At 44.0% G+C, this 24,330-nt stretch overlaps 1 protein-coding gene across 1 annotated transcript in view; it reads left to right on the top strand.

Moving 5' to 3' along the window:
* Nucleotides 1-12,699, top strand: part of LOC140209883 (DNA damage-regulated autophagy modulator protein 2-like) — a 133,039-nt gene extending 120,340 nt beyond the window's left edge. The window contains exon 9 of the mRNA XM_072278512.1: nucleotides 10,960-12,699. The gene's annotated coding sequence lies outside the window, so the exon portion shown is untranslated. The remainder of the gene's footprint in view (nucleotides 1-10,959) is intronic.
* Nucleotides 12,700-24,330: the final 11,631 nt, after the last annotated feature.

Below are 24,330 nucleotides of genomic sequence, written 5' to 3'. Positions count from 1 at the left end.
AGGGACCTGTGCTGGAACCTCTGCTGTTTGTAATGTATAAAAATGACCTGGATGAAAATGTAGATGTAGTAGGTTTGTGGATGATACCAAGATTGGTGGAGTTGTGGATAATGTAGAAGACTGGCAAAGAATATAGCATGATATAGATCAGATGTGGACATGGGCAGAGAAATGGCAGATGGAGTTTAACCCAGATAAATGTGAGTTGTTACAACTCTTCCATTTTTGTGAACCTCCCCTGGCCATGGTTTATCTGATCATAGCCAGTGAGATAATTGCAGCCATTTTCAACAAGTGCTAAAGTAAGTGATCTCAGAAGTTCAACTGTGCAATGTTTTCTCAGAGTTAATTTTACTTGGAGTATTGTGAGCAGTTTTGGACCTCTTATCTAAGAAAAGATGTGCTGGAGGGTGTCCAGAGGAGGTTCATAAGAATGATCCCTGGAAGGAAAGGGTTAACGTATGAAGTGCATTTGATGACTTTGCAGAGGGAACCACAGGAGAGTGTGGTTTCACTCAGTGTTGTGTCACCAGAGGACTTCAGTAAACTGTCTTGTGCAAAACAAATTTCTGTTCCTCTACAACCACTCCCACTCCATAACTTCTTAACAGATTTTCTCTGGCTGTCCCATCTCAGCCACCCCTCGCTCACACTCAGTACATACAAATTCAACTTCGTTTAAGTTTATGTTCATTCAACTCAACACATGTCGTTCGCCAAATGAGACAATGTTCCTACAGAGCAAGGTTCACAATGCAATACAAAGTAATATTATCACAAATAAGGTGCATTTACAACATGAGTTAAAAAATAAACTGAATAATGGTATTGGCATTTCATATGTGGTGAGACTTGGGTGGTGTCATGGAGTTCAGTACTCCCATCCCATCCTAATAATACTTGCTCTACTAGTTTGGTACCTCCTGCCTGATGATAGGGGTCAAAGAGATTGTGGGTGGGACCAATGACAATGTTAATAGCCCTGCTACCTCTAATAGGTGGAACCAGCATCTTATTGGCTATGAGGGACAGGCAGATGTCTGCCTGAGAATGAGCTGAGAGTTAGCAGGAAGGCAAATGTTCTTTCTTCATGCTCAACCTCGCCCCTAGGTGGATGGGTTTGAGAATCGTACATGATCTGTGCAGAGGGGTTAATTGGCAGACCTGGGAAGGGTGATAACTGCAGGATAGAACACAAGAGTTTCTCCAGATGCTGGAAATCTGAGTAACACACACAAAATGCTGCAGGAACTCGGCATACTGTCTGCACCAACATTCCTTACACTTCCCTGTCACTTTCAGAGTCGGGACCTCAGTGTGTACACAGGGAAATACCAGCCCTTAAAGCACTTTCTAAAGCACTAGTGACTGGGGGTCACTAAGGCCAAGAATCTCAACAAATGTGAGTTTCTGCAGATGCTGGAAATCCAAGGCAACACACACACAATGCTGGAAGAACTCAGCAGGTCAGGCAGCATTGAGATCCTTCATCAGGACTGGAAAAGAAGGGGGCAAACATCGGAATAAGGTGGTGGGAGAGGAAGGAGTACAAGCTGGAAGGTGGGTGTGTGGGAGAGGGGGGATGAAGTGAGAAGCTGAGAGGTAATAGGTGGAAAGAGGAAGGAATCGGAGAGGAGAGGAGACTGGACCATTGAAGAAAGGGAAGAAGACTGGGCACCAGGGGGAGGTGGTAAGCAGATAAGGAGAGAAGGGGATTGACTAAAACTTAATGGAAGTTAGAGAAAATTACGTTAGGAAATCCTGCTTGTTGCAGATGAAGCAAAGGTGCTCAGCAATGCAGTCCCCAAATCTATGCCAGGTCTCACCAATGTAGATGAGGAACACTGGATACAGTAGACTTCACCTGCAAAACAGTTTGTCTACTGTATCCGGTGCTCCTGTTGCAATCTCCTCTACATTGATGAGACCCGACATAGAATGGGGGCTGCTTTGCTCCATCTGCAATGAGCAGGATTTCCCATTGGGCAACCATTTAAATTCCAATCCCCATTCAAATGTGTTGGTTCAAACCAGATAAATGAGGTGACCCAGGCAGAGTCTAACGAGATTACAGATTTCTTCTTTTGTAGGTCTGGCATTTTACATAACAAGTAGCTTCGAGAATGGTCTCAGGTTTAGCAGGTCATTACCTGAAGTTCCTCGTGTCCACATTCAATTGCTCTGATTAGATTAACCCAGAGCAAGAATCAGTTCAGACTCCACAAAATGGGGGAAACGAAGTCACCTGGTTTGTCTGCTCCCCCTGTCCTTGATTCAGTAACCCCACTAATTGTAGACAGTTTCTTCTGGCTAACACTTCCCAGTCCTAATGAAGGACCTCAGCCCGAAACACTGACTGTTTATTCCCCTCCATAGCTGCTGCCTGACCTGCTGAGTTCCTTCAGCATTTTGTATATTGTTACGAGCATTTGGTCCATAATGACAGATGACGAAACTCTTTAACTCAACAACAGCTTCTATTTTTTTTTAATTTTGTGTTTCTATTATGATAAACACAAAATAGACCGGGCACCAGGACCCGGATAGTGATCCCAACCAGTCTCACGCCGACGGGGCAGGTGATCATCACACACCCCGGTTACAGTCAGGGTGACCCACAAATGCACAAGTGAATAACTGTATAACCCAAGCTAAAATATAACAATACATGAACTGGAAATCCCACCATAATTCCACAAAAACATTTTAACACAAGAACAATAAACAGTACTGGTTATTAGAAATTCGGGGGCGGACTGTTCACCAAACCACCCCACCCCCCACCCCCGAGCGTCACTCTATGTCATTGCAAGATGGAATCTGTGAGAGGGAAAAAAGTGTACATAGATTGCAGGGGAGATACTGCTAGGTAGAATCTATGCTAGATGAGACTATGTGGGCTGTGGGAATGTGAATTTGATGTTCACTGCGATCTGGCTAATCAAACAGCGAGCATCGAGCTGCAACTTGCGAAGCGGGTGAGAATGTGATAGTTCGCAATGGCCCGAGGTAGTGTTGGTGATTGTAGAGATAATTCTGGGCCACTGAACTCGGTTCTGATACCTGCTGCTGAGTGTCCAGTGTCTGTACCGGTCCCAGCTCCCAACACTCCACTCTCCCTCTTTCTGTTTCTCCATCCATTCCTGTCCCTGTCCTCCACCCTGTAAACCCCCATATCTCTCCCCCTCTCACTTTCTTTCACTCTCTCACACTCCCTCAATCTCACTCTCTCTCTCTCTCACTCCCTCTCACACTCTCTCTCTCTCTCTCACACACACACACACACACACACACACACACACACACACTCTGGCTCACTCTCTCGCGCACACTCTCTCACTCTCATGTTGTAATGTAAGAAATACAACAGTCGGTTTATGTGAAGCAAGTTACCTCTCATCCTTTGCTCCAAAGAGGATAGTCCGAGCTCACTCAACCTATCCTCAGAAGACATGCACTCTAGTCTAGGCAGTATCCTGGTGTCGTATGGAAGCACATTTGCGGGTTCAGTAAGTGAAACAGCAGTATTTATAGCAACTGTTTATAAAACCATAAGATACAGGAGCAGAATCAGACCACTCGGCCCATCTCGTCTGCTCCGCTATTTCATCACGGCTGATTGCATTTTTATTTCAGCCCCAATCTCCTGCCTCCTCCCCGTATCCCTCCATGCCCTGACCAATCAAGAATCTATCAACCTCTGGCTTAAGTATACATAAAGACTTGGTCTCCACAGCTGTCTGTGGCAAAGAATTCCACAGATTCACCACTCTCTGGCTAAAGAAATTCCTCCTCATCTCCATTCTAAAAGGACACCCCTCTATTCTGAGGCTTAGACTCTCCCACCATAGGAAACAATCTCTCCACATTCACTCTATCAAGGCCTTTCACATTCGATAGGTTTCAATAAGGGCACCCCTCATTCTTCTGAATTCCAGCAAATACAGGCCCTGAGCCATCAAATGCTTTTCATATGACAAGCTGTTCAATCCTGGAATCATTTTTGTGAATCTCCTTCAAACCCTCTCAAGTTTCAGCACATGCTTTCTAAGCTAAGAGACCCAAAACTGTTCACAATACTCCAAGTGAGGCCTCACCAGTGTTTTGTAAAGCCTCAAAATTACATCCTTGTTTTTATATTCTAGTCCTCTTGGAATGAATGCTAACATCATATCTGCCTTCCTCACCACAGACTTTACCTGCAAGTTAACCTTTAGGGAATCCTGCACAGGGGCTCCCAAGTCCCTTTGCACCTCAGCTTTTTGTATTTTCTCTCCATTTAGGAAATAGTCAACCCTTTCATTTCTTCTGCCAAAGTACATGACCATACACTTCCCGACATTTCTTTCAAATGTCCTCCAACTTTCAAATCCCTTACTCACTCTTCCTTCAGTTAGTCCTGACGAAGGGTCTCGGCCTGAAACGTCAACTGCACCTCTTCCTAGAGATGCTGCCTGGCCTGCTGCGTTCACCAGCAACTTTGATGTGTGTTGCTTGAATTTCCAGCATCTGCAGAATTCCTGTTGTTCCCGACATTTCTTTGCCCATTCTCCAAATCTGTCCAAGTCCTTCTGTAGCCTCTACTTCCTCAAAACTACCTGCCCCTCCACCTAACTTCATGTCATCTGCAAACTTTTCAACAAAGCCATCAATTCCATCATCCAAATCATTGACATATAATGTAAAAAGAATCGGCCGAACACAGACCCCTGTGGAAGACACTAGTCACCGGCAGCCAATCAGAAAAGGCTCCCTTTATTCCCACTCTTTGCCTCCTTCCAATCAGCCACTGCTTTATCCATGCTAGGATATTTCCTGTAATACCATGGGCTCATAGTTTGTTAAGCAGCCTCATGTGTGGCACCTTGTCAAAGGCCTTCTGAAAATCGAAGTGCACAATATCAACCAATTTTCCTTTGTCTATCCTGCTTATTATTTCTTCAAAGAATTCCAACAGATCTGTCAGGCAAGATTTTCCCTTGAGGAAACCATGATGACTATGCAAGACACATAAAAGTTACTGGTGAATGCAGCAGGCCAGGCAGCATCTCTAGGAAGAGGTGCAGTCGACGTTTCAGGCCGAGACCCTTCGTCAGGACTAACTGAAGGAAGAGTGAGTAAGGGATTTGAAAGTTGGAGGGGGAGGGGGAGATCCAAAATGATAGGAGAAGACAGGAGGGGGAGGGATGGAGCCAAGAGCTGGACAGGTGATAGGCAAAAGGGATACGAGAGGATCATGGGACAGGAGGTCCGGGAAGAAAGACAAGGGGGGGGGGGACCCAGAGGATGGGCAAGGGGTATATTCAGAGGGAGAAAAAGGAGAGTGAGAGAAAGAATGTGTGTATAAAAATAAGTAACAGATGGGGTACGAGGGGGAGGTGGGGCATGAGCGGAAGTTAGAGAAGTCAATGTTCATGCCATCAGGTTGGAGGCTACCCAGACGGAATATAAGGTGTTGTTCCTCCAACCTGAGTGTGGCTTCACCTTTACAGTAGAGGAGGCCGTGGATAGACATGTCAGAATGGGAATGGGATGTGGAATTAAAATGTGTGGCCACTGGGAGATCCTGCTTTCTCTGGCGGACAGAGCGTAGGTGTTCAGCAAAGTGGTCTCCCAGTCTGCGTCGGGTCTCGCCAATATATAAAGGGCCACATCGGGAGCACCGGACGCAGTATATCACCCCAGCCGACTCACAGGTGAAGTGTTGCCTCAACTGGAAGGACTGTTTGGGGCCCTGAATGGTGGTAAGGGAGGAAGTGTAAGGGCATGTGTAGCACTTGTTCCGCTTACACGGATAAGTGCCAGGAGGGAGATCAGTGGGGAGGGATGGGGGGGACGAATGGACAAGGGAGTCACGTAGGGAGCGATCCCTGTGGGATGCAGAGAGAGGGGGGGAGGGAAAGATGTGCTTAGTGGTGGGATCCCGTTGGAGGTGGCGGAAGTTACGGAGAATAATATGTTGGACCCGGAGGCTGGTGGGGTGGTAGGTGAGGACCAGGGGAACCCTATTCCTAGTGGGGTGGCGGGAGGATGGAATGAGAGCAGATGTACGTGAAATGGGGGAGATGCGTTTAAGAGCAGAGTTGATAGTGGAGGAAGGGAAGCCCCTTTCTTTAAAAAAGGAAGACATCTCCCTCGTCCTAGAATGAAAAGCTTCATCCTGAGAGCAGATGCGGCGGAGATGAAGGAATTGCGAGAAGGGGATGGCGTTTTTGCAAGAGACAGGGTGAGAAGAGGAATAGTCCAGATAGCTGTGTCAGTAGGTTTATAGTAGACATCAGTTGATAAGCTGTCTCCAGAGACAGAGACAGAAAGATCTAGAAAGGGGAGCGAGGTGTCGGAAATGGACCAGGTAAACTTGAGGGCAGGGTGAAAGTTGGAGGCAAAGTTAATAAAGTCAACGAGCTCTGCATGCGTGCAGGAAGCAGCGCCAATGCAGTCGTCGATGTAGCGAAGGAAAAGTGGGGGACAGATACCAGAATAGGCACGGAACATAGATTGTTCCACAAACCCAACAAAAAGGCAGGCATAGCTAGGACCCATACGGGTGCCCATAGCTACACCTTTAGTTTGGAGGAAGTGGGAGAAGCCAAAGGAGAAATTATTAAGAGTAAGGACTAATTCGGCTAGACGGAGCAGAGTGGTGGTAGAGGGGAACTGATTAGGTCTGGAATCCAAAAAGAAGCGTAGAGCTTTGAGACCTTCCTGATGGGGGATGGAAGTGTATAGGGAATGGATATCCATGGTGAAAATAAAGCGATGGGGGCCAGGGAACTTAAAATCATCGAAAAGTTTAAGAGCGTGAGAAGTGTCACGAACATAGGTCGGAAGGGATTGAACAAGGGGGGATAAAACCGTGTCGAGGTATGCAGAAACGAGTTCGGTGGGGCAGGAGCAAGCTGAGACAATAGGTCGGCCAGGACAGGCAGGTTTGTGGATTTTGGGTAGGAGGTAGAAACGGGAAGTGCGATGTGTGGGAACTATAAGGTTGGTAGCAGTGCCTACTTTACTATGGCCTACTTTATCATGTGCCTCCAAGTACCCTGAGACCTCATCTTTAACAATTGATTCCAACATCTTCCCAGCCACTGATGTCAGACTAACTGCCTATCGTTTCCTTTCTTCTGCCTTTTATTTTCCTTCTTGAAAAATGGAGTGACATTTGCAATTTTCCAGTCTTCCAGAACCTTTCAAAATCTAATGATTCTTGAAAGATCATTACTAATGCCTCCACAATCTTTTCAGCCACCTCTTTCAGAACTCTTGATTCCTATACAAAATACCTATTCAGTTTGTCCACTATTTGATTTATTCACAAGCAAGCAATGTAAGTCAAACAAGAACTCACTCAGGTCACCCAAACTATTGAAACTATAACACTAACCATTCAAATGTCCAGGTTACTCAATAAGATTAAACAAGCATTAACCAATTACTTAACTCGGTGTACACTCAAAACACGAGAGCTTCCTCCTATTACTGCAACACACTTTCCAAATGGTTTCACCAGCACTGTCCACGGTTCACTACCTGGAGTGGCTCAGGGACAAGAGAGATACTGGCACATATGTGTTCGCCTGAGGACAGGGAACCAGTTACAGGCATCTCAGCACGTGACATGGGGCTAGAAACCAGTACCGCAGTGCACGGGGGCGAACAAGTGGGAGGGTGGCTATATACCTCGAACATATCTCAATGGTTAGCACACTTGAAGTGACTTTGGGAACAATGTTTGATCAGCAAATAAGTTAACCTTCCATATTATATGGTACCCCTTGAAAAATGAGACACCCTGCTAGCACGACCCTTAGACTAACTGACTCCCAGTGAGCACCCCACTAAAATCTGTTTTACAAAGAGGATCAATAGATCTGCACTTGATATGAAATTATATGGACAAACTCTTGAAGTGTCAGTGATAAGATTTCTTGGCATTTAGCTGACATGGAAGCACCATATCAATAAAATAATTGATAAATGTAAAGGAGCATTAAATATCCTCAAGAGTCTTTGTGGGTACTCTTGGGGTGCCACACTAAAAGCTTTGTTAACCATTTATATTTGTTTAATTAGATCTGTTCTTGATTATAGCTGTGTGGCTTATGGATTAGCTTCACCTTCAGATGTAAAATGTTTGGATGTGATACAAGCACAGGCTTTAAGATTGTATTGTGGTGCAGTAAGGTTGTCCTCTGTTTCAGCTTTACTGGTTGAAATGGGACAATTGTCCTTACAGTTGCAGAGGTTGAAGTTGTTGTTAACATACTGGGTTAATTTGAGGGGCAGAGAAATGAACACCCTGGTAAAGGTGTGGTGGAAGACTGTTGGGAACATCACAAGAAGAGTGCTTTTAGCTTTGGGTGGCTGGGTTCATAGCACACTAGTGTCATGTGACTGGCAACAGTGAATATAGAAATGAGTCAGGTTTTATAAACAAATAAACATTTATTAAACTCTGCTCAACATTATTAAAAAGATAAACAAATGAAAGCCTTAACCGCAAGTAAACTGCCAAACTCAGTACTAGTTCTGAAAGCGGTAAATGCGAACACAGTCTTAAAGTGGTAAATTAGAATGGTAAATTTGAAAGTCCAAGAGATTTATACAGTCAATTAGGAGAGACTTTCCTGAAGTAAAGAACTCCTCGAAGACTTGACGTTACTGCTGATCCCAGCTGGAACCTGCCTTGTCTGCAGGATTCACGACGACGGAAATAAAATGGTTTAAAGGAACTGACCTTTTCCTCTGTAGAATAGACACTGCACAACCTTTTCTGCTTTAGCAGAGGTTATCTCATGCAGATCGCTCTTTCTTGAACGAAGATTCAATAATGGTCGAACCTCTCCAATACCGAATGATATCAGCTTTACTCGACTCCTTCAGGTTCCGTACCTTAGTAATGTCTTCACTCTCCAATACTACTGAAAAGGTACACCAACAAAGCTGGCAGCTATTGGTGAAACTGCTGGCCCAACTTCTGTACCTTACAATAGAAAGTAAAACTCTGTTCTAAAACTAAATTGTGACATGGGTTGAATACACAGCATAGCGGAGTATCTGACTGACGATCTAACTGAAAAAAACTAACTGCGTCACCAGGGGTCTACCTTTATATACCTGGTGAGAACAGGTCATCACGTGACCTCACATTGGAGGGAAAATTACATCATGTGACCTCCACAAGACAATTACATCATCCTTATAAGACAGTCACAAAATATCCATGAGGTATGTAACACTAGTAATATGGGTTTCACAAACAAGAGAAAATCTGCAGATGCTGGAAATCCAAGCAACACACACAAAATGCTGGAGGAACTCAGCAGGCCAGGCAGCATCTATGGAAAAAAGCACAGTCAATGCTTCGGGCCGAATCCCTTCAGCAGGACTGCTGAAGGGTTTTGGCCCAAAACGCCAACTGTACTTTTTTCCAGGAATATGGGTTTGCCGGATTATGCAGTATGTCCCACTGTAGCTTCCCCACTCCCACCTTGGTTTTTCCAATGATTTTAGCTGATTTTAGTTTGCATGTTTTAATGAAGTCCAAGGATCCTGATATGCCTGAGAATCTGTTGGCTCATCAATATGTTAGGAAAATTATTATGATATGTTAACCATTTATACTGATGGATCAGAAAATAATTTAACTGGGAATGTTGGTGTAGCTGTTTTTGCGTCTGAATTACAGGTGACAATAAAGAAATGTCTTACTAACCATTTATCAGAATACACAGCAGAATTGGTTCCATCATTTTGAGCTTACGGTGGGTGAAGGAAACTTGTCCTGGCAAAGTTGTAATTTGTTCAGATTCTTTTTCAGTTTTGACTAGTCTTCAAACAGGTCATTCTAGCAGTAGGTCAGATTTACTGCTGGGAGCTCTTCAAACTTTATTTCATATTCGAGTAATTGGTTTCCATGTCTACTTCCTATAAGTCCCTAAGGGGAATGAACAGGCTGAGTGTTCAGCTTAAAAAACTGGTAAAAGTTCAACTGTGCATATGGAAGCTAAGGGGTTGGTGGGGCTATGAATTAGAGGATTATGGCAAGACCTGTGGGTAATGGGAATAAGGGGAGACCCCTTTACTGAATTATAAATCTGTTGGGTTTATGGGAGAAGAGGGTAAAACAAGAAGGGAAGGACTTGACTTAGAATTGGGCAGACTATGCTTAATTATTCCTTGTATATTTTTGAAAACATCACTCTGGGGTGTGTAGATTTTGTCATCATTATGAAACAGTTGAATACATTCTATTACAATTAGAAGCATAAAGTTGAAAAAAATCAAATGCAGGCTTCATTACAATCTTTGGGAGTTGATAGTTTTCACTCAAGAATTTTATTAAGTTATGAGAGTGACTTTAATTCACAGTATTATCTTTCCTTTTTGACAATCTATAGGACTTTTTAGGGTAATTTAGTTCAGCCATTCTCAATGCGGGCCATTTGGCCCCCTTGGGGGCCCTGGCACATTTGAAGGGCGCCACCGACTGAAAACTATGAGAAGGGGAGCCCCAAGTGTTTATGGGGGCCCTGGTAACTGAACTGATGAAATACCCAAGCAGCAACCTTCATTGGAGTCAATAGTTTCCCTCCTATTTATAATATCTTTCCAACACACTGTTTGAATTCAGCGCACCTGGTAAATTCATTGCTTAAGCTCCTCCCACACAGCCTCACTTCAGAGTCAGTCGCAAATTAGACTGCACTGGGTCAACACATTCAATCAAGGGTTCTCGCATCCATTATCGCCATACTTTATTCTCCAAAGATCAGCGTGTCTTGCTAGGCCTTTTTTAACCTGGTAACTTTAAAGTATATGTGTTTGGATATATTATACGTTAAGATAGGTTGTGGAAAATGTTTATTACTGCACAGAAGTCACTGAAAAAAGAAAATCCCTGGCTCTGGCATTTTTTGTCAGTAATGTATCTGTATTTCATGCACTTATTATTTTCAGAAATAATTCTACCCATGAGTTCCTTGGTGAAAAAAAGTGTCGGCAGTATTCAGTGGAATACTTATCGTACGGTTTCGTCGCATCTCTGCAAAACCCATCTTTGCCCATGTGTTTGAATATGACTACATTGTCAAATGAAAGCATAAGGCCAAGCAAATTGAAAAAACATTTGGATACCTCGCATCCAGAGAAGAAGGATAAACACTTAGGTTTCTTCAAAAATCTTTGAGATAATTTCGAGAGAAGGCCAACACTGAAACAAATGCTTACTCAGGCGTCACAGAAGTTAGAGAAGAGTCTTGTTGCATCGTACAAAATTAGTAAACTGATTGCTAAAACTGGAAATGCTCACAACGTTGGTGAGTCGCTTATCCTGCCTTCAGTGTCCATAATAATACCGGAGGAATATTATATCATTTCTTAATGCATGCATTGCTAAATGACAATAAAAGAGGACTGCGTGTCCTCATAATCTAATAATCTAATCTAATCTGATGTCATGAATTTGAGTGCCAAAGAAACAATTCAGGCAATTCCTTTGAGTAATTCTACTGTTGCCAGAAGAATCGATGAGATGGCACGGGATATTGAAGAGGGATTGGTCAGTTCATTACAATCCAATAAATTCTCTTTACAATTAGACGAAACTACTTTACAAGATAACGATGCTCTTCTCATGGTTTATGTTAGATTCTGGAATGGAAACGAATTTATGGAAGAGATGTTGTTTGCCAGGAGGATTAAAACGGATACTAAGGGACTGTCTATTCTTAAAGAAGTCAAAAGTTACTTAAGCGAGAACAATATTCCAATGGAGAATATAATTGCTTGTGCAACTGATGGTGCCGCTTCTATGGTTGGTCAATACAGAGGATACATCGCCCATCTAAAAGGAGTTATACTTTCTGTCTTTACTATTCATTGCGTCATTCACAGGGAGCACCTAGTAGCTAAAAATTTAGGACGACGTCTCAGTCTTTCGTTTTCATAGTCATAGTCATACTTTATTGATCCCGAGGGAAATTGGTTTTTGTTACAGTTGCACCAACCAAGAATAGAATGGAGAGAGACTCATGGACATATTTTATCTGGCAGATATCTTTCAGAAACTTAATTTGTTAAACAAGACCTTACAGGGCATAAACAGTAACCCCGTAGATTGTAAGGAAGCCATTGTTTCTTTCCTTAAGAAGCTCAAAGTCTATTGCCACAATATGGGACGTCGGGAATTTTTACAATTTCCAAACCTGAAGACGATTGCAGAGGCACTGAAGGACGATGACCTTACCGTTTATGTGAAACATCTCAAGCAGATATACAAGGATGTGCAGGAAAGATTTAATGACCTGTTAAACCTTAGTATCCCGGATTGGATTTTGAATCCATTTGAAGTACAACCCACCCAAGTTGAGGCAGAAATTCAAGAGAGTTTGATTGCTGTTCAGAGTGATATAACTGCACGTCGTCAGTTCAGTCAGTTTCAAAAAGATTTTTGGATCAAGAGTGATCTGCCAAATAAATTTACAACACTGTGGGAAAAAGCCCAAAGATTTTTTATTGCCTTTCCCTCAACATATTTGGTTGAGAGTGGATTCTGCAAGGTAATTTCCTTGACAAAATCCAGGAACAGAACTGATATCACTACAAGAGCTGACCTCCGACTGACATTGTCTAATTTGGAGCCTGATATCATGAAACTTGCAGAAAGGCACCAAGCTCAAGGCCTGATAGATGTTTAATTTCATGCAGTCTTTTTTTAAGTTTTGTCCAGTATGTCAGAATGTTCAAGTTTTCTTGGTGTTCAATAATAAATGATTTTTTGTCTATCTGTTCATGTGGTATCCCTGTTTGAAAGAAGGGCCATGGAACCTGAGGAGAGCTCCTAAGGGGGCCGTGGCCAAAAAATGGTTGAGAATCACTGATTTAGTATTCAGTTGATAAAGAACTAGCAGGGGTTTTATTTCCAACTCTCTACACCACACTCCAGTCCAGCTGGTGGCAATAATGCACCTTTAAGTTGGACTGCCAACTGCCATTGAAAGTCAGAAGAAGAAGTCACTACCCAGTGTACTACAGTCATCCACCAACCTCCCATCGCTCCAAAAAGCCACAAACTTCCCCCAGGAGTGTAATGGTTACAGAACTGGTCCCTTGTTTAATTTTATCTACCATCTACTAGATGTGATCACTCACATGAGTGATGTTCCCTGACTTGTCAGGAACATAAATACAGCACTCTTGACCAATAACAGCACAAGTACCAACTTTCTTTGGAAGCAAGTAGCCTAAGGCCATCCGATTCTGCAAAGCCACCCTCGGGTCACCACTTCCTCGTGTGCTTGAGAGCTATGGCCATCTCCATCACAGAAGTCATACGTTAGCCAGCCCTGGGGGTTAAATGTTGACAGGTGAGACAGTTAACAGTGGCCATTTTATCCTCATCATACCTTAATGCATTCTGCCCATTTTCTTGTCCTGTCCACCCACAGACCAGTGTGCCCAGACTACCAAGCAGCTATGATCCTCTTCCGCGGACCACACAGTGGCCGTACAGATCTGTGCTGCTTTGTGTAAAGCCTCTGTGTTCTCCTGAGAGCTGTGGGATCTACAATGTTCTGTAGTCTCCCGAGAGCTGTGGGGATCTACAATGTTGTGTAAAGCCTCTGCAGTCTCCAGAGATCTGTGGGATCTACAATGTTCTGTAGTCTCCCGAGAGCTGTGGGGATCTATAATGTTGTGTAAAGCCTCTGCAGTGTCCCGAGATCTGTGGGATCTACAATGTTGTCTCCCGAGAGCCGTGGGGATCTACAATGTTGTGTAAAGCCTCTGCAGTCTCCCAAGAGCTGTGGGATCTACGTTGTGGGTCGTGACCTGCCCTGGTGTGCATCACTCCAGATACGTTCTCAGTCGGGATGCCCCCAGAGAGGTCACTCATACACCTCCCAGTTTTGCTCGTGCCACTGAGGTATCCATATAGCCATGCCACTGACCACTGGCCAGGAGTCGGTATGGACTTTAATAGGCCCTGTTGCCTTGTGGAGATGCAGGGTTATAGCTACCAACTCAGCCAACTGGCTGGATCCCCCTCTCCCTCCTAAAATTGCGTGACAATTTTACCCGTTGCAGGGTGAAGAGCCATTTTCTTTCACCACTGCTTGCCACCCCACCATCAGTGAACAAAACTTGTTTCTCCTCGGGGTCAGGCTGTCAAATGTATGGGTGAGGGGTCAATGGTAGGGACTTCATTATCAGGCAGGGTCATAACCTGTTAATGGAGATGGCTCACCTCATCTCCACCCTATCTGTGAAATACAATTTCCATTTCCAAATCAAGGACGTTGGGCACAGCCCTCCTTGTTGGATGTCACCCACTGCATGACTGGCTCAGAAGTGGTCAGGAGAGCCAAAAGCAAACCAACAACTGACTCTAGGAGGGGTTATTTCACATGAGGGACAGTTCTGGTCCAAAATCTGAAGGGGATGCAACGCCCCTTCAAAACTTGCCTTTTCAGATATCTCCTGCTGCCTGGAATGCCACTGTATTTCTAGGAATAAAACATTCTGACTGACACCCTATATCATATTGAGGTTAATAAACCAACCCCACTTCCCTCGGAAAGTGACCACTTCATCCCATCACAAACAAGAGAAAATCTGCAGATGCTGGAAATCCAAGCAACGCACACAAAGTGCAAGAAGAACTCAGCAGGCCAGGCAGCATCTGTGGAAAAGAGTACAGTCGATGTTTTGGGCAAAGACCCTTCATCAAGACTGGGGCAGAAAAGATGAGGTGTCAAAGTAAGAAGGTGGAGGAGGGGAGGAAAGTACACAAGGTAATAGTTGAAAGCGGAAGGGGAGAGGGGTGAAATAAAGAGCAGGGAAGTCGATTGGTGAAAGAGATACACCTTGTATTCCGTCTGTGTCACCTCCAACCTGATGGCATGAATATCGATTTCCTGAAGTTCCAGTAATGCCCTCCTCCACTCTCCTTCACTATTCCCCATCCTCTCTTACCTTATCTCCTTACCTGCCATCATCATCCACTCCCTACTCATTCTTTAAACTTGCTATCTCCTGCTCTTGTGTTGGTGCTTTGGGGAAACTGCCAGCAGCCAAAAAGCACCCCCTTGGCTCCCCTTAACATCTGGGAACCCTGTCTCGGTTAGCAAGGACACAGTGTGATGTCCGGTCTCCTCCCCATGGGGTTCCAAGCTGTTTGACCAATCCACTGGCTGGCCATGATCTAACATTAGATTGGCAAGACTACCAAACCCAGCACTATCATTGGTCCATCTCGAGACTCAGCACTCCCCGCACATTCTTTTGCTTACCCTTAACCCTGAGCATTTTGAACTCCTGTTACACTCACTGAAACCTGTTCACAGCACCAAATGTTGTAGGAAAGCAGATCTGCAGATTCAGTGACACTGGTTGCAGGAATGTACAGCAACTGCTTATTCACAACACTTTACCCACACGTCAGTCGAACAAGCACTCATCCAAGTCACCCAAGCTATAGAAACTACAACACTAAGCATTCGATACACTTTTTGAACCTGTCCTAGTTACACAGTAAGATTAATCAAGCAACTACTTAAACAACTTAATTAAACAACTACTGAAATAGGTGTACAGTACACCCAAAACACGAATCCTATTAACGCAGAACAGAACTCTCTCCAAATGGTTTCTCAGCACTGCCCGCAGTTTAGAACCCACAGCAGCTCAGGGACAAGAAGGAGAAGAGAACATGTGCATTCCTCCCTTTGCAAATGGTTTCTCAGCACTGCCCACAGCTTAGAGTCTGAAGCAGCTCAGGGACAAGAGGGAGACGAGCACACGTGCATTCACTTTTATACATCTGAAGACTGGAAACCAGTCGCAGGTATCGCAGCATGTGACCTGGGACTGGAAACCAGGTAATGAAAGAAGCACAGTGGTAGTGACTCTCAGAACAATGTTTGATCAGCAAATCAGTTAACCTTCCCTATCACAACTCTCTAAGCTTTCACATCCTTCCTATAATGACATGACCAGAACTGACACAATTACTGACAGATTCCTTCCTGGCATGGTGTGAAGAACAGATGACAGTGGATGACAAGCCAATATGATGTGCCAGGTTTACTGAAACCCACAATGGTGCTTGGTTTCTCCAATAATATCCAGCTGTCTGTGATTAAAAGAGCCTCTCAAAAACACCATGACAATTCTTCTTTCCACAATGGTCTCCATGGGGAGGTGTGTGTCTCTATGGACGGGGTTGGGTGATCAGAAACCGGTGGCATGGGGAGGTGTGTGTCTCTATGGACGGGGTTGGGTAATCAGAAGCCTGTGGTATGGGGAGGTGTGTGTCTCTATGGACGGGGTTGGGTGATCAGAAGCCTGTGGTATGGGGAGGTGTGTGTCTCTATGGGGGTTGGGTGGTCAGAAGCCTATGGTATGGGGAAGTGTGTGTCTCTATGGACGGGGTTGGGTGATCGGAAACCCGTGGTATGGGGAGGTGTGTGTCTCTATGGATGGGGTTGGGTGATCAGAAGCCTGCGGTATGGGGAGGTGTGTGTCTCTATGGATAGGGTTGGGTGATCAGAAGCCTGTGGTATGAGGAGGTGTGTGTCTCTATGGACGGGGTATGGGGGGGTTACTGAGCAGTGATCAGAAACTGGTTTATTTATTTTATTGTTTTCTATTTTTATTTTCAGTGGGTGAACAGTGACCAAACTCCTTAGCTTTTAGGATAGGTATGGGTTAGCATCCCGTAGGTACGGTCCTTGTGGATAAGTTTTAAATTGAAGTGGGGTGAGTTACGAGGGCATTAGTCAGGAAGTGTTCCAGAGTTAATAGGAAACACTTTTGTCTGGCCAGTCCATGTCAGACATGTGGAGGATGTTTGAGGATCAATTGCACAGAGTACAGGAAAGGTATGTTCCTGTCAGAAGGAAAGATGGGGATGGAAAGATAAGATAACCTTGAAGATAATGAATTTACTGAAGAAGAAAAATGAAAAGTATGTACAGCCTCAGAAGTCAGGATCAAACGAAGCACTTGAAGGAACATAAAGAAGCCAGAAAAGAATTGTAGAGGGGGCATTAGGAGAGGATGACGGGCCATGAAAAATCCTTTGCAAGTAGGATTAAAGTAAATCCAATGGCGTTCAAATCAAGAGCAAGAGGATAACTAGGGAACGGGTGGGACCATTTGCTTGGATGCGGAGAATGTGAGTGAGGTACCTAATGAGTACTTTGCTTCAGCATTTTGGAAGGAAAAGGACAAGAGGGACCAGGAGATCAGTGCTATGTTAATAAATACATTAGGGTGTTTAGAGGTCAAGGAGGAGGACGTGTTGGGCCTTGTAACGAGGAGTGTCCTCAGGACCTGATGGTATTTAGCCCAGGTTATTGAAGGAGGTAAGAAACAAGATTGCTGGGGCCTTGACCAGTATCTTTGTGTCCTCTCCAGCCACAGGCAAGGACTCGGAGGACTGGCGAGTGCTTAATGTTGTACCTTTATTTAAGATGGACACAAGGGAAAGTCCTGGGAGCCATAGACCAATGAGTCTCAAGTCAGTCGCAGGGAAATTGCTGGATATCTTAGGGATAGGAACATTTGGAAATCCATGGCCTAATTAGGGAGAGCCAATGTGGCTTTGTGTGGGACATGTCATGTCTTATCAACTTGACTGAGTTTTTTGACAAGACAAGCTGTTGAGAGAGATTGATGAGGGTAGGACAGTGGATATTGTCCACATGGATTTTAGTAAGGTGTTTGACAAAGTCCCTCATGGAGGCTAATGCAGAAGATAAGGATGCATGAGGTCTGGGGTGAATTGGCTATCTGGATTCAGAACTGGCTTACAGATAGAAGACAGAGAGTAGTGGTTGCAGGGACATTCGAGCTGATGGTCTGTGATTAATGGTGTTTGCAGGGATCTGTGCTGAGACCCCTGTTGTTTGTGATGTATATAAATGACCTGGATGAAAATGTAGATGGGTGGTTTAGTAAGTTTTCAGATGATACCAAAAGTGGTGGAGTTATGATTAGTGTAGAAGACTGGCAAAGAATACAGCGCAGTACAGATCAGATGCAGACATGGGCAGAGAAATGGCAGATGGAGTTTAACCCAGATAAATGTGAGATGTTGCACCTCAGTAGGGCATATGCAAGGAGACAGTACAATGTTAAAGACAAGTGCTATCTGGTATGGTGGTAAGTCTTTTAAGAGATGTTTAGATAGGCACATGGATATAAGGAAGATGAGGGATATGGACATTGTGTAGGTAGGATGGATTAGTGTTTGGATGATTTTGACTTGCTCTTTAGCTGGTTGGGCACAGCATCATGGGCTGCAGACCCTGTTCCTCTGCTGTACTCTTCCATGTTCTATGTGCAGAACAGGCCCTTCCAGACCATGGAGCCGAAACTGACCGATTTAACCCTAGCCTAATTACAGGACTATTTACAATGACTAATTAACCTACTAACCAGTATGTCTTTGGACTATGGGAGGAAACCAGAGCACCCGGAGGCAACCCCCACACTCACAGAAAGAACATATAAACTTTCTTACAGAGGATGCCGGGATTGAACTCTGAATTCTGATGCCCTGAGCTGTAACAATGCCACATTGGTTTATAATCACTATAATCATGTGAAATTGGTTATTTTTCCTTTTTTTCCCAGTACAATGCCGAGGCATACACTCAGAGGCCACTTTATTAGGTACACCCGTACACCTACTTATAAGCGCAAATATCTAATCAGCCAATCATGTGGCAGCAACTCCATGCATAAAAGCACGCAGACATGGTCAAGAGGTTCAGTTGTTGATCAAACCAAACATCGGAATGGGGAAGAATGTAATCTGAGTGACTTTGACTGTAGAATAATTGTTGGTGCCAGATGGGGTAGTTTGAATATCTCAGAAAATGCTGATCACTTGGGGTTTTAACACACAGCAGTCTTTAGAGTTTGCAGAGAATGATGTAAAAAATATCCAGTGAGTGACAGTTCTGTGGGTGAAAATGCCTCGTTAATGAGAGAGGTCAGAGGGAAATGGCCAGACTGGTTCAAGCTGACAGGAAGGCAACAGTAACTCAAATAAGACCATAAGATATAGGAGTCATTAGGCCTGTCGAGACTGCTCCACTATTTCAAAGCAAATTTATAATTCAGGCCATATATGGATATAATTGAATGGGACAGTGTTCCTCTGGGAACAAGGTGCATAATATCCATCCAAAATAGTGAGAAGAGGGAAAAAGTACACACATACACATGCACACACTCTCACACTCAGACACAAATATACACATTGTTACATAAGAAAACACATGTCCTTGAGTAACATGCATTTGTACAGCTCCCAGCAATCCAGCCTCTCATTCCGCTGGTCGACCACTGTAGGACAGCTTGATGGGAGAGGCCAGCTCCCAACTGAGCATGGACTCCAGCGTCATCTCACCTGGACCTCAGCAGCAGGCAAGTCCACTTGAGGCCTATTCCTTGCTACCACCGAGGCCATGCTGCTGTCTTGTCACCTGTCACCAAACAAGGGAAACAGGCTTGTAGCATCTCACATTATTGAAGTCGAATAGGGTCTTGTAATCGCAAGAGAAACATCCAAGTCATGGCTGATCCAATTTTCCACTCAGCCCCAACCTCCTCCCTTCTCCCCGTATACCTTCATGCCCTGACCAATTTAGAATCTGTCATTCCCTACCTTAAATGACATGGCCTTCGCAGCTGCCTGTGGCAAAGAATTCCACAGATTCACCATTCTCTGGCTAAAGAAATTCCTCCTCATCTCCGTTCTAAAAGAACGTCCCTCTATTCTGAGGCTGTGTCCTCCAGTCTTAGATTCTCTCACCAGAGGAAACATCCTCTCCACATCCACTCTATCAAAACTTTTTACCATTCAATAGGTTTCAATGAGGTCATCTCTCATTCTTCTGAATTCCAGCGATTTCAGGCCCAGAGCCATCAAACACTCTTCCTATGAAAAGCTGTTCAATCCTGGAATCATTTTTGTGAACCTCCTTTCAACTCTCTCTAGTTTCAACACATCCTTTCTAAGATGAGGGGCACAAAACTGCTCACAATACTCCAAGTGAAGCTTCACCAGTGTTTTATAAAGTTACACTATATCATTGCTTTTATATACTAGTCCTCTTGAAATGAATGCTAACATTGCATTTGCCTTCCTCAACACACACTCAACCTGCAAGTTAACCTTTAGGGAATCCTGCACAAGGACTCCCAAGTCCCTTTGCACCTCAGTTTTTTGTATTTCCTTCCATTTAGAAAATAATCAAACCTTTTTTTCCTTCTATCAAAGTGCATGACCATACACTTCTCGACACAGTATTCCATCTGTCATTCTTTGCCCATTCTCCTGATCTGTCAAAGTCCTTCTGTAGCCTCTCTTCTTCCTCAAAACCATCTGTTTCTTCCCCCCCACATATCTTCATATCGTCTGCAAACTTTGCAACAAAGGTATCAATTCCATCATCCAAAGCTTTGACATATAATGTAAAAAGAATAAGACATAGGAGTGGAATTAGACCATCGAGGCTGATCCTAGATGTCACTCAACCCCACACACCTGCTTTCTTGTTATAAGCTTTGGTGTCCTGACCATCAGGAATCTGTCAATTTTTGCTTTAAATATACCCACAGTTTTGGCCCCCACAGCTGTTTGTGGCTGAGCATTCCACAGATTTACTACTCTCTGGCTAAAAGAGTTCCTCCTTACCTCTGTTCTAAAGGGACGCCCCTCAATTTTGAGGCTGTGCCCTCTATTTCTGGATACCCCCACCTGAGGAAACATCCTCTCCACATCCCCTTTATCTAGTCCTTTCAGCATTCGGTATGTTTCAATGACATCCCCACACATTACATATAGAAACATAGAAAATAGGTGCAGGAGTAGGCCATTCGGCCCTTCGAGCCTGCACCACCATTTATTATGATCATGGCTGATCATCCAACTCAGAACCCTGCCCCAGCCTTCCCTCCATACCCCCTGACCCCCGTAGCCACAAGGCCCATATCTAACTCCCTCTTAAATATAGCCAATGAACTGGCCTCAACTGTTTCCTGTGGCAGAGAATTCCACAGATTCACCACTCTCTGTGTGAAAAAGTTTTTCCTAACCTCGGTCCTAAAAGGCTTCCCTTCTATCCTCAAACTGTGGCCCCTCGTTCTGGACTTCCCCAACATTGGGAACAATCTTCCTGCATCTAGCCTGTCCAATCCCTTTAGGATCTTATACGTTTCAATCAGATCCCCCCTCAATCTTCTAAATTCCAATGAGTACAAACCCAGTTCATCCAGTCTTTCTTCATATGAAAGTCCTGCCATCCCAGGAATCAATCTGGTGAACCTTCTTTGTACTCCCTCTATGGCAAGGATGTCTTTCCTCAGATTAGGGGACCAAAACTGCACACAATACTCCAGATGTGGTCTCACCAAGGCCTTGTACAACTGCAGTAGTACCTCCCTGCTCCTGTACTCGAATCCTCTCGCTATAAATGCCAGCATACCATTCGCCTTTTTCACCGCCTGCTGTACCTGCATGCCCACTTTCAATGACTGGTGTATAATGACACCCAGGTCTTGTTGCACCTCCCCTTTTCCTAATCGGCCACCATTCAGATAATAATCTGTTTTCCTATTTTTGCCACCAAAGTGGATAACTTCACATTTATCCACATTAAATTGCATCTGCCATGAATTTGCCCACTCACCCAACCTATCCAAGTCACCCTGCATCCTCTTAGCATCCTCCTCACAGCTAACACTGCCACCCAGCTTCGTGTCATCCGCAAACTTGGAGATGCTGCATTTAATTCCCTCATCCAAGTCATTAATATATATTGTAAACAACTGGGGTCCCAGCACTGAGCCTTGCGGTACCCCACTAGTCACCGCCTGCCATTCTGAGAACGTCCTGTTTATTCCCACTCTTTGCTTCCTGTCTGCTAACCAATTCTCCACCCACACCAATACCTTACCCCCAATACCGTGTGCTTTAAGTTTGCACACTAATCTCCTGTGTGGGACCTTGTGAAAAGCCTTTTGAAAATCCAAATATACCACATCCACTGGTTCTCCCCTATCCACTCTACTAGTTACATCCTCAAAAAATTCTATGAGATTCATCAGACATGATTTTCCTTTCACAAATCCATGCTGAATTCTTCTAAGTTCCAGTGAGTACAGGCCCAAAACAGCCAAACACTCCTCATACATTAACCCCTTCATTCCTGGAATCATCCTCGTGAATATTCTCTGGACTCTCTCCAATGACAACAATCCTTTCTGAGAAATGAGCCCAAAACTGTTGACAATACTCCAAGTTTTGTCTGACCAGTGTCTTATAAAGCCTCAGCATTGTCTCCTTGCTTTTATATTATGTACCCCATTTGCGGCACCTTACCAAATGCTTCTGAAATTGAAGCAAATGGCATCCACTGTCCATCCTGCTTGTACTTCCTTGAAGAACTCTAACAGGTTTGTCAGGCAAGATTTCCCTTTACAGAAACCATGATGACTTTGACTTATTTTATCATTAGTCTCTAAGTACCCCAAAACCTCATCCTTAATAATAGACTCCAACACTTTCCCAACCGCTGAGGTTAGGCTAACTGACCTATAATTTCCTCTCTTTGCAATCTCAACCCCACATCATAGCCACTATTTGGAAGTCTATATATGACTCCCATAATGTTTTTTTTAACCCTTGCAGTTTCTTAACTCCACCCATAAAGATTCAAAGTTATTAAACAGCCTCATGTGTGGCACCCTGTCAGAGGCCTTCTGAAAATCCAAGTACACAACATCAACACAACTTTCTCTATCCTGCTTGTTATTTCATCGAGGAATTCCAACAGGCGAGATTTTCCCTTGAAGAAACCATGCTGACCATGCCCTATCAGTACCCTGAGACCTCATCCATAACAATGATGAGAGGCATTGGTTGTGTGGATAGTCAGAAGCTTTTTCCCAGGGCTGAAATGGCTAACATGAGAGGGCACAGTTTTAAGCTGCTTGGAAGTAGGTACAGAGGAGATGGCAGGGGTAAGTTTTTTACACACAGGGTGGTGAGGGCATGGAATGGGCTGCCGGCGACTGTGGTGGAGGCGGATACAATAGGGTCTTTCAAGAGACTCCTGGATAGGTACATGGAGCGTACAAAAATAGAGGGCTGTGGGTAACCCTAGGTAATTTCTAAAGTAAGTCCATGTTCGGCATAGCATTGTGCTGTAGGTTTTCTGTTCTAATCGACTCCAATATCTTCCCAACCACTGAGGTCAGACTAACTGGCTGAGTTTCCTTTCTTGCCTCTCTCCCTTCTTGAGGAGTGGAGTGACATTTGCAATTTTCCAGTTGTTTGGAAGCATTCCAGAATCTAGTGATTCTTGAAAGATCATTACCAACGCCTTCACAATCTTTTCAGCCACCTCCTTCAGAACCCTGGGGTGGACACCATCTGGTCCAGGTGACTTATCTACCTTCAGACCTTTCAGTTTCCCAAGAACCTTCTCTCTAGTAATGGTAACTTCACACACTTCATGACCTCTGACACCTGGAACTTCCACCGCCGTTTCCTTGCCCCCATTACTAACTCTCCAGCATCATTTCCAGTGGTCTGACATCCACTCTCACCTCTCTTTTACACTTTATGTATCTGAAGAAACTTTTGGTATTCCCTTTAATATTATTGGCAAGCTCACTTTCATATTCCATCTTTATCTATTGTCATTAGCCAATAGCTGCCTTCCACTGGTTTTTAAAAACTTCCCAATCCTCTAACTTCCCACTATGTTTTTGCTTTATTATATGCCTTCTCTTTGGCTCTTATGTTGGTTTTCATGCTCTTGTTAGCCATGGTTGTATCATCTTGCCTTTAGAAAACTTCTTCCTCTTTGAGGTCTATACGAGGGGTGATTGATAAGTTTGTGGCCTAAGATAGAAGGAGTCAATTTTACAAAACCTAGCATATTTATTTTTCAGCATAGTCCCCTCCTACATTGAAGTTAATAACTCATCTCCTTCTACCTTTGGCCACAAACTTATCAAACACCCCTGATGAATTATTAACTGATGAGTTATTAACTTCAAACTTCCTGCATAATCACTCAAAGAGTTGCATGTGCATGTAACGAGAGCTGTATAACTCATCTCCTTCTACCTTAGGCCACGAATGTATCAATCACCCCTGCTGTGGACACTTTCTGGAGGTCCAAGATACGTATGCTCCACGACTGCTGGACTAAGTGTGTTAATGTAGGAGGAGACTATGTTGAAAAATAAATGTGCTAGGTTTTCTAAAATTGACTCCTTCTACCTTAGGCCACGAACTTTTCAATC

This window comes from Mobula birostris, chromosome 14 (assembly GCF_030028105.1).
Source record: "Mobula birostris isolate sMobBir1 chromosome 14, sMobBir1.hap1, whole genome shotgun sequence".
In the NCBI taxonomy this organism is placed as follows: Eukaryota; Metazoa; Chordata; class Chondrichthyes; order Myliobatiformes; family Myliobatidae; genus Mobula; species Mobula birostris.
Note: the sequence above shows the minus strand (reverse complement) of the source record. Positions and strands in the feature narration are given on the sequence as shown.